Below are 11,499 nucleotides of genomic sequence, written 5' to 3' on the forward strand. Positions count from 1 at the left end.
AAAAGACCTTACCAGAAAAATATGAGAGGAGGAAAAGTTCATTTGGGGCTCACACCTTCAGAGGTCTTAGCTCATGCATGGCCGACTCCGTTGCCCTGGACCCAGGATGCGGCATCACATCATGGCGGAAGGGCCTGGTGGAGGGAAGCAGCTCAGGACACGGCAGTCAGGAAGGAGAGAGAGCTCTGCTCACCAGGGACAAAAATAAGTAAATCCCAAGGTGTGCCCCAGTGACCTACTCCAGCCATGCCCTACGTGCTTACAGTCACTGGCCAGTTAATCCATATCAGTGGACGAATCCACGATGAGGTGCTACTTCTCATCATGTCATCATTTCACCCATGAGCTTTGGTGGGACACTTCATGCCTGAGCCAATGACAGGAGCCGTGCCTTCCCTCGCCCACGAGCCCCCGTCTGGCTGGTTCTCTAGGTAGGACGGCCTGGCTCCCACGGGTGCTTTCCTTCAGTCATCCCAAGGCCAGCTCCTACATTTCCTACCAGGTTGGGGGGTGAAGTTGATAAGGTCCCAGGCACAGAGACATGAAGTGATTCTAGAAGGCTCTCTCTCACATCGTAAATTCCTTTCTGTGGCTAAAGTTTTCCATAGTTTGGGAAGCAACCTGTGGATAATGTGCATCTTGGAACACCAGGCGTGGTATGAGTCATGTAAATGACAAGGTACTAATTGCCTGGAACACAATGATTCAAAAATAACACGCTGTTCTGTTGCTTTTGAGTGCCTCCTACACTTTCCATAGTATCTTATAGTAAAGGGACATTTTTATGATTTTTTTTTTGTAGTTGAAATTCAATGAATATGGCACAGATAAATCATCTTAAACTAGCCATTTTCTTCAGTGCCCTGCCATTATCTTTGGAAAAAAAAAAAAAAAGGACTAAATCATGGAAGAGAGTTTTTAAGAAAATTGACAAGGACCTACCAGATGTCCAAGAAAGGCCAAAGCAGAGCTGTGACATTTCCTAGAAAGCCCTGATTTGATGGCTGCCCCGTAAGAACTCTTTCTGCCTGAGATAAACAGCCACTGGGAAACACCATGTTATAAAGTCTAATATGTGCTCTGCAAAATGACTCATGTGGAATCCTGAGTGAATATTTCAACAAAGAAAAACAGTAGTGACCATAATCGGCACTACAAAGGATAGTTCCTTCATATACCAGATTTTACAAACTGAGAAATACGATGAGGTGGACAGTGGAGTTGGACTGGGAGAAACTCCCAGGGTCCGTCAGACTACACTTCAGCCAGAAGAAGATGGTGTGTGCTGACCTTATCTACCTCTTCAGGACCAGAAAAACCCCACACCGACACTGGGTTATTTTATGCAAGTGATTCTGCACCCAAAATTGGTTTCAGCCCATTTTTTTTTCCTAATTCAGTCTTCCAGGAAAAGCAAGAAATTCCATCCTTTGAAGAACAAAGAAATGCAGATGCTGAATTTTGTTTAATCATCTCACGGAGGAAGATGGTAGCACGATACACGATTTATCTTACAGAATTCTTTTTCTTCGTCCAGAATTGATGTATTTGAACCATTTTTATGACAAACACCGGTTGAGAGCCTACAGTGTCAGACATTGCGCTAAAGACCAGAGATGGAGAATACAGAAAAATAAACAAATTAGAATACAGTCGGCCCTCCATATCCCTGGGTTCTGCATAAGCAAATTCAACCAACCTTGGATAAAAAATATTTGTGGGGAAAAATTGCATGTTTGCTGCACATGTATAGACTTCTTGTCATCATTCCTTAAACAATATAGCCTAGCAATTATTTACATAAGTTTACATTTTATTAGGTCTTACAAGTCATCCAGAGATGATTGATACATTCAGGAAGATGTGTGTAGGTTCTACGTAAATTCCATGCCACTTTATATGAGGGACTTGAGCGTCTGCCGATGGTCATCGCATCCCCTAGGCAGGGGTCTCCTGAAACTGAGCCCCCAGCTCTGGAGGAATGATGGTACAATGAGATTAGCAATGATATGAAAGTATAGGCCAAGTATCATCAGAGAGCAATGTAGCAAGACATTCCTTAAAGGCGCATGACACAGAACAGAAAGATTAAAGCAGGAACCCTCTGAGCTTACTGACTCAGAAGGAAAACCCCTTGGCATGGACATTCTGACCATCTATGAAAAGTTCCTTCCCCTTCATTCCCAATTGCAGCAGGCTAGCACTCTGGGTTTCATAGCTGCCAAAGTCATCTCCTAACAACCAGATCTGAAAAGGCAAACTGTTTAATTTTTATCCGTCTATTTTCGGGAAAAGCTGATATGATCCAACCCTCTTTCAATTCCTGGAAAGTGAGAACCTCATCTTTCCCCGTCTCTGCTGGAACCTGGGGCACTCTGTATCCAGTCCCGTCTCAGATGACTGCTCGGAAGGACCCGGAGCAGAGGCCTTGCACCCACTTTCCACTCACCTACCACTAGTGGACAATGGCCCTTAGGGGATCTGTGGCCTGGGCTTTCCCAGCGGAGAAGGAGTGTTTGGGGCTTCACGTGGCAGCCGGCTTCATCACCCTAATGATTCAGAACTTCTCTTTATGGACACCAAAACCAGACTTCCCTCCTGGGCACTCCCACCCACTGGCCCTGTGAGTCTCTGCAGCAGACTGGAAGAAAACACTGGAAAATAATTAGCACGTTTTGCTCAGTCAACAGCTATCCATTGCAGCGAGAAAGACATTTCCATTACTAATTTAAGGAAAGGTCAAACAGGCTATAAGGAAATGAAGGAGAAGAAAAGGAACTGATTTCCTACCTGAGCTTCTAAATCTTCTTTCAAATACAGGAAAGAAAATATCTGTAAGGCTCACTGATGTAAATGTGGAGGATGCTCGCAGCCAGAGGGGACCGGCCCAGGGCCCCTGCTGTCCTCTCACCAGCCACGCCTGCCTCAGGACTGGGCTTTCAAAGCTCAGCTACACTGGTGTCTTGCATTGGCCAACATGGTCCTAAGCAAGATATGGGTACAGTGGGGCCAAAGACCAAGCGGGCCCCGTAGTGGGTCTGTTGGCACCAAAACAAGCTCAACTTAAATGAGTGACTAGCAAAAGTAATGGATGAAGATTTATATTTAATAACTTACATTTCTCCCTCTCAGACATTCCTTACGGGTGTGTGTGAGAGAGAGAGATCGATCTATATCTCTCTATATAACTTTATCTCAATCTCTCTGTATCTCTCTCTAATATTAGATATCTATATATTTATATATCTGGAGCTATCAGCTTATATATATGCACATACATATATTTACCCATATACTGATATCTGTATGTAATATGTAACAACATTCCTTAACCACCTACAAAGCAGGATTGGATTTAAAATTGCAGGCAATTTTAAGCCTAGCCTCCTCTTTCAAAATAAAGGATGAATTTTATTCTACCCATTACCCATTAAATTAGAAATTAATAAGTGTTTATTGCATGCACAGTAAAGAGGGTTCTGATGCATTTTTAAAAAATAATTCTTCCTTCCCCTTGAAGTCTTTATAATCTAATTAAGAAGAGAAAAACATACAGCATGACCCGGTGCCTGTATCTCACCTTGTCGTAATTACTAGTGATTTTCAACTTACACGGACTGAAATTCTCTGCACACTCAATCCATTCTCACATTTTACACCGGTGCCTCTCCACTGGCGTTTATCCGACAGATCCTCACCAATCCGAGGGAACCCTGAGCACTTGGGGCTCTTGCTTGGTGGTGCCGTGAGCCTGCAGCTGAGTGGTGCCATGTTGCCGTTTTTATCTGTACAGTGATGTTTCTGCAATTATTTGAAAATCTTTTTATTGCATTTTGCCTCCATGGTTTGATAAAAACAAGTGGAGAAATGGAAAAATGAAAGCACTTAAATGAAATTCTCACAGACTTAACACAATCAGGAGAAAGCTGGAAATCGGCAGCCCAATGTGGTTAAACACTTACTGGATTTAAACCTGGGAAGGAAAATAATAAAACTAAGGAACTTTTATGAAGTGCCGTAAATCTATCTCCAAAGATTGGATCTAAAAGTGGGGGTTTGATTAGAGATTCGATCACCTTTTAAGGCCTTTTGGGAACGGAGTTCTTTCCTCTTCTTCTGTTCTGCTTCAGCACGTCCCCTATAAAGGCAGCAACTGCCTGCAGACACGGAGGAGGTGACAGGATCTTGAACCCGGCTCCTATCTGTTCCCAAAGCCCCATATAAGTTAAGTGTCGGGGTTTGAGGAGGTGGCCCCCAAAGGCCTGTGTGTTAAAAGCTTGATCCGCAGACCACGGTGCTACCGAGAGGTGGTAGAGACTTCAGAAGAAATATCTAGTGGAAGGAAGTAGGTGGCTGAGGGTGTACCCTTGAAGGGTAGGACCTCAGGTCCTTCCTCCCTGTTTCACTTTCCTCCCACCATGAGGTCAGCAGCTTCGTCTCCACCATGCCCTCCCCCCATGATCTGCTGCCTTGCCACAGGCCCCAAAGCAATGCACCCTACTGACCAGGGACTGAAACCTCCAAAACGGAGAGCCAAGACAAAGCTTTCCTTTTTAAAGTTGATTACTTCAGGTGGTTTGTTACAGTAATGGAAAGATAACTCACAGAGCAAGGAAGGCACTTGTCTTGGACTTTCTGTCCCTTCTCTTTTCATAAATCACTTCTTATGCCTTCCTACTTGAGCTCTAGGATTAACGTCTCCGGTCTAGCCAGGTGGCTCTCAACCAGGGATGCTTTTGTCCCCAGGAGCCGTTTCAAAAGCTCTGGAGACACTTTGGGGTTGCTCCTGGCAGTTAATGGGTGGAAACCAGGGATACTGCTAAACCTCCTACACAAGACAGCCCTCCTGCACAGAGAACTACGGAGCCCCAAATATCAGTCACGCTGCTGAAATTGAGAAAACCACTAGTTTCTAACTCTGCCTCTCAGTTAGGAGCCACCCCTCTTAGTTTAAGATTCCCTGAATCCGATTAATCATGCTCAATCCCCCTGGACCCAAAGTTTCTCTCCCTGCCTGACAAAGGATGATGAGTGGTTGTGTACGTGCGGATGCACAAACAACCATTCAGAAGAATCCTGATTCACAAAGGAACAGGTTAATAGCCATCGTTTGCTGATGAGCTACTACAAACTGGCCAACCTCCCGTTTAAGAGCTTTTGTGGACATCAGCACAATAAATCCTCCTGACAACCCCGTGGGTAGGCGGGCTATGATCCTCCTGTAGCTGATGAGCAACGCCAGGCTAAGAGAGGTTATGTAATGTGTCCAAATTCCCAGAGGTCTTAAAGGGCCTCTTCCAGGTTGGAATCCAGAGAGTCGGATCCAGGAGCCAGAAGAACAGATGTGGTAGATGAATGAAAGGCCAGAAGAGTGAACGAAGTTTCGACCCAACGTAAAGAAGAGAAGAACTGGGAAGTGGGTCAGAAGGTGGTTCCCAGCTTATTCCTCTTCATGCCGACTCAGCTGCAGAAGTTGCAGTCTGGGGCTGGGAGCTGAGCCTCGGTTCTGGGCAGCCCCGTGTTCCACGCTGTCACACCCTGGCTCTGTCAAGGCATGTAGGGAAGAGACTTTTCCTCCTCTTCAGACTCATTGCATTCTGTTAACCAGAGCTTGTTTTGTGCAAAAGCTGCAGAACTGTAAAGAGGACCAGGGAGCAGCACGTGATCTGCTTAAATATGCCGGAGCGATATGCTGACCAGCGAGGTTTGTTTATTAAAATCTTTATGTGGGGTGAAGCTCAATTGAGCTTATGTCAGCTGGTTTATGGAGGAGCCCTGTTCTCAAGATTAGGCTGCTGTTTGTCTTCTTTACTGAGCTGACAGAGGACGTTCTAGAGAATACATTATGCCCAAAACATCTGTATTACAGAAAATCAACAATAAAGAGAAACAGCTCCAAATGGAGTTTGTACTTCGGAAGGCTCTTGTCTGTCAGTAGATTAAACCTCTATTTTTATCTACAGAGGAAGCGAGAGGAAGTATAAATGAGTCTGAGAACAGCAGAAAACGGCCTTCTCTTTTCTGCCAAGTTATTTTTACACACTAGGGAGGATGCAGGGTGGGCTTTTGTTTAAAAAAAAAAATAGAGAATTATCTTATCTCAAATCAAAGGACTCAGGGCTGAATTTTTCCCCACTAAAATAAGACATGAGGGTTGCTAAGAGGTTGACCTATGATAAGGATCTGGGCCATTTATGTACCTCTTTATTTAAAACTCATGGTGTCACTGGCTTGCCCAGATGGGACAGGTCTTTAAGGGAGGTGCTAAATTGGTCACCAATACCTGCATCCAAATAGTAAAAATGTTAATGATAAGTTGCTAACATGTGTCTGGCACTTGCTATCATTAGGTGTTTTGCACTCATGGTTTCATGTAAGTGTCACCTATGTAAAGTTAGGTACTGATATGATTTGCTTTTTGGAATTTCTTGATTGAAGTAAAATATACATGCAGAAAATGACACTGATTTTAAGTGTGTAATTCAGTGAGTTTCACCAACGGACCCCACCCATCACAAAACACAGACCAGTCTGGCCCAGCCACCCCTCCAAGCATTACTCCCTTCAAGGTAAACACCACCTTGACCTCTAACCACGTGAGCTGGCTCCACCAGGCGGTCAGCTTCACCGCCATGCGTTATGTGCCCTTTGGAACTGGTTTCTTTCTCTCGATATTGTGACATCCACCCACAGAATTGTGTGTGTAGTTACAGATTGTTAATGCCCACAGCTCCAGAAGTTTCCAGTACATGAATATGCCACGATTTGTTTATTTTTTCATTTTACTCCTAGAGAGTTCTATGCCCATGCTGAATTTGAAGGTGAAGGTGACGGTGAAGAACACTGGGACTCAAGAGGTCAAAAAGAACTCCCCCCGGTCCACGAAGCTGAGAGATGGTAGAGCTGAGGTTATAACTCAGATGGGCCTGACTCCAAAATCCAAGGCTGTTAGGCACCATGCTCTCTGTCCTTTTAGAACAGCTAAGTTTGCAAGGACCTCTCCCTGACGGGTCAAAAGGTCATTTGTGTAAGTCACTTGGGAGGTCCTTGGAAGAGGACATTAGAGCAATGTGACGGGGTCCACATCTGCCCACCTCTACAGAGCTGCAGCCTTCGGGCACTAACTTTGCCTCTGAGTCCTTCTGCTGCTTCTCCTTTCTCCGCTGCTTTGACTGACTGTTCCAACAGACCTATCAGGATCTCAGTGCTGAGGGACCAGCAACACACACTCACCCGAGACCTGGAGCTGTGGGCTCAGACACAGGCTTAGAGCCCAGCCACAGAGTAGGGGACGACCTCAATGGATTCATGAGTCAGAGAGAGCGGGGCACGTCCCTTTACTTGTGTCTGTGCACACACTTCAACCCACGTGCTGGCTCCCCTCTCTTCTCTCTCTCGAAATCCTCCAACAAATAGTTTCTTCTGTTGCCAGATCATTCTTAGGGTGAGCATCTATGTGCCACATCCACCCTATGAGGGGAATCCCTAATTAGCATTCATACTTTGTACACATTTTTAGAAGGGAAATGGAAAGAAAGGAGACTCCTTTCAAAGAAGCATCTCGAGATGGACAAAGTATGAACGCATGATCTCTTGCTGACCGCTGTCCTGTTCAGATCGGTGGAAATTCCATGAGCGTTGGGCCCAGGACAGTGGGGTGTCTCTGGCAACATTTTTGGCCCACTCTTTTTTGGCCCCCTTCCGAACCCTCACGACCAGAAAGGGCTGGGGAGACCAGTCTCAGAAGAATGGCAAGACCTTCAGGGAGGACTGCCCGGCTCTCACTCACGGCATCTCAGTGTGTTCAGGCGCAGAACTGGCCACGACTCATGCCTAGGAGGTTGTCGGGTTAGTTTACAGCCGATCATAAAGCACGTGCAGTTATCAGGAGTCGATGAACGCCACTTGTTAAGATGGCAGAAACACAGGATCAGCCGGGACGCCAGCCGTTACCCCAGCCGTTACCCCGTGTATGTGAACACGCCAAGGAAGCCACCTTCGCATGCCCTCGAGGAGGGGAGAGGCTCCAGGACCCATGGACAGTATGAGGGCCACTGTACCAAAGCACCGCAGACTGGGAGGCTTCACCCACAGACATCGCCTCACAGACCTGCAGCCTGGAGGTCCATGATCAAGGTGTCTATGGGGTTGGCCCCTTCTGAGGGGTGCGAGGGAAGCATCTGCCCAGGTCTCTCTCTCTGGCTTGTAGATGGCCAGGTCTCTGCCCGTGCATTTGTGTCTGTATCCAAATTTCTCCTCTTATATCAGTCGTACTGGATTAGAGTCCCCCCTCATGACTGCTATTTGATGGCTTCCGTAAAGACCCTGTTGCCAAGTAAGGTCGCACACTGAGGTATTGGGGGGGTCAGGACTTCAACTTATGAATTGTGGGTGGGGGGCACTATCCAACCTATAACCCTGATTCCCGTGAAACTCCTCTCTAATGCAGTCAGCTCAGCCTCCCTGGAGTCTGCAGGGTGCAAATTCCCTCCGTGCTGGCCCCCACCAAGTGTGGGTACTGAAAAGGTCTTCTAGTATCTTCCCTTAGCGCCTGAGCTACTCTGAGAATGCTGCTTATTCCCCCCCGGGAGTGATGGAATGGCTGTCCAGATCTCCTGGGGTCAAGGGAGTTAGAAGTGCACCCCACTTCTCCGCAGCCCCTTCCATACCCTGATGGGTCCCTCCAGATCTCTCTTCACTTCACACAGGATTATCCTTCCCTTCTGTTGCCCCCGAGACTCCAGCTCCACAAGGAGAAATCCTCTTCCTCTGCCCCGTGAGCAATATTACAAGATCTCACTCAATTCGTGTCAGTGTGACAGCTGCTTCTCACTCATCATCAAACAGGACAGCGTCTTGTTCCAGTGTGTTTTATGTGTCTGGATGGAGGAAGAAGGTGGGGTGTGTCTCCCTCCATCTGCAGTTTCTCAGTAGCTCTCCGAGGTTGTCACTGACATCCGGTTCAAAGCCTCAGTTTCCTGGGGCCACGGATTCTTCTTTCTGGAATCCTGCCCTGGATGCTGCTGCCAGGGAAAGGGACATGGCACAGCTTGATGGCAGGGATCTCAGACTGTCCGTCTTTTCTGGTTATTACAAGAATCTAGATCTCACCTGGAGTGGGAGAAGAGAGAACCAGTATTTGACTCTCAACTCCTACATGAAAATATTATTTTAAAAATCCTGCTCCATCGGCCATCCTATTTTTCAAGGAGTCTTTTCTTTTAAATCTACTTTTAATTTCTAGATGTTATAGCATGCCCCCTTGAAATTTCATAAAAATTCCTTTTGCTTAATTTGAAAGCAAAATCAAATTACTAAAAGCCACTTGCATGGGTCAGAAAGAGTTAGGCTGCTGGGTTTGACCTATAAAGGTGCTTTAAAATATAATGCTTGACCTTATTTCTCTAAAAATGTAAAACCTGAGGATTTCTTCTGAGAGCTCCGAAGCTAGGAACGGATGGGTGGCTCGATGTGTTTTGATTGAGGGACTTCAAAACCACCTGCAATGCCTGGCTGAGTCTTCCCAGAGAATGGGTAACATTCCCGTAATCACTCAGGGGTTAAGGAAAGCACAAATGTCCCTTCAAGACGGAAACCCACTCCTTATAGCACTTCTGGCTAACACGCCTAATCACTACCTCCAATTAGCAGATTTAAAAACAAAAACAAAACAAAAATAAAATAAAATAAGGAAAAAAGAGAAGAGATGTGGAGAGCCTAGTCCCACATCAGGGACACACCTCTCAGTTCGCGTTAGGTTAGGCACGGCTCAATCTGCACCGAAAAGTCAAAGACAAAAGTGAAACTGAAAGTCCTACTTCCTAATCCAATTAAATTCAATTTGTTAAGTAGCCCTGGTTTTTCACGTCCAAATATACTTACTTGGGTTAATATATTTGATGCAAAAAAAAATAGGTATTCAAAATATTTTGATACATACCTTTGTAATCGCTTCATGCAACAAATACTTATTGAGTACTTAACATGTTCAGGCAGTAAATAAAGCCCTGCAAAGCTCAGATGCTAAGGAGCTTGCATGCTAAGGACCAATAAGCTCAGGCTTATCAGGGATATAGGAAAGTTACAATAGAAGGTACAGGAACACATATGTGGGCAAGTCCCCTACCCCAGTCCTAGAGGGTATAAAAGGCTTGAAGCTGGAGCTTGACGTTTGTCAGAGAGGTTACAATCCTCTAGAAGAAAGTTGAACATGGCCTAAGCCGGCCTAGGCTGGGGAGGTAGAGAAAACTAGTCGGACTAGAGAGATTTTAGGAGAAAGGATCTATTGGACCTGGTAATGGCTGTTTCTCTTGTCTTATGGGACTGAGTCGGGAGAAGCGCAGACAGGAAGGTGATTTCTTTTACCAAGTGAATGACGACACTGTACTGCACTACATCTGCTTTGTAAATCTCTCTTTTCACCCTCAGCATGCTTGTTTATAGCCAGGAAAATATCCCATGTGCAGTAGCTTTGATGCAACTGAATCTTTTTATACCAATAAATTCCTTCCTCTGTCTCGTTCAGGCAGACTTGCGGCTGCTGCTGCTGCTTAGAGAGATTCCTCCACCCGACGCCCTTTTAAGCCACAATCGGAAGCTCCTTTAGCCTTCACACACAGTAATGGGATGGCGGAAAGCAAACACCAGCTCGTTCGCTGGGCGATCAGGCCTCCTTTATGCAGCAGCTTCGGCGTTGGGCATTGGAGGTTTTCCAGAATGAATAATGCACTGCTCTTGAGCTCACAGAGCCATAGAAAAGACGACTGCAGTGTGAAAAGTGACATCCTAAGGCAGGAACAAATTCCTGGGAGTGCAAAATGGAGAGCCTGAAGCCCGGAGCCTGGGGCTGGGAAGAATATAGAAGTTTCCAGAAAGAAGAAGCAGTGACACCAGATTGCTTCTTGGCAGCAATGCAGACAGAAGATTGGAGAAGAGAGGGGTGATTGGCAGGAGGATTAGCCAGAACAGAACAACTGAGGTTGAGCAGAACAGAGGCTGTAAGAGTGGCAATAAAGGAAAGGAACAAGAGCCTGCCGTAATTGCTCAGCTGGAGGAGAGCAGGAATGAGTGGTGCGTCGTCCAACACCAGGAACACAAGTGTCAAAGTGTGAAAGCAGAGGGAAGATGGGGACAGTGAATAGATGACGTGGTGGCCATGGTTTGCGTGTGTCCCCAAAGGTTCATGTGTAGGAGCTTGGGCCCCAGTGTGGCAATGTGGAGAGGTGGTGGGTCTTTAAGAGGCGGAGCCGAGGGAGGCAATGAAGTCCATAAGGGGACTGCCCAGAAAGGGGTCAATGCTACTCTCACAAATTGAATTAGCTCTCTCCAGAGCAGGATGTTGCAAAGCAAGGCCACCCCTCATACTTGCCCAATTCATGTGATACAGCCAGGGAACCTCATCAGTTTGCCAGCACCAGAATTGTGAGACAAATAAACCTGTTTTTTAAAATGAAGTATCCAACCTTGGTTATTTTGTTACAGCAACAGAAAACAAACTAA

The 11,499-nt window shown here is 46.0% G+C and overlaps 1 long non-coding RNA gene across 2 annotated transcripts; it reads right to left on the bottom strand.

The window, feature by feature from the left end:
• Positions 1-868: 868 nt before the first annotated feature.
• Positions 869-5,627, bottom strand: LOC125615591. 2 transcript variants are annotated; one of them, XR_007346236.1, is made up of 5 exons: positions 4,077-5,625; positions 3,963-3,973; positions 2,791-3,801; positions 2,450-2,654; positions 869-1,973 (listed from the first exon to the last, which is right to left on the bottom strand). It is a non-coding gene; the product is annotated as an uncharacterized LOC125615591 (long non-coding RNA). The 2 variants fall into 2 exon arrangements; XR_007346235.1 differs by having other exon boundaries at positions 869-2,654; positions 4,077-5,627.
• Positions 5,628-11,499: the final 5,872 nt, after the last annotated feature.

The sequence above is a fragment of the Marmota marmota genome, unplaced genomic scaffold (assembly GCF_001458135.2).
Source record: "Marmota marmota marmota unplaced genomic scaffold, marMar, whole genome shotgun sequence".
Taxonomy (NCBI): domain Eukaryota; kingdom Metazoa; phylum Chordata; class Mammalia; order Rodentia; family Sciuridae; genus Marmota; species Marmota marmota.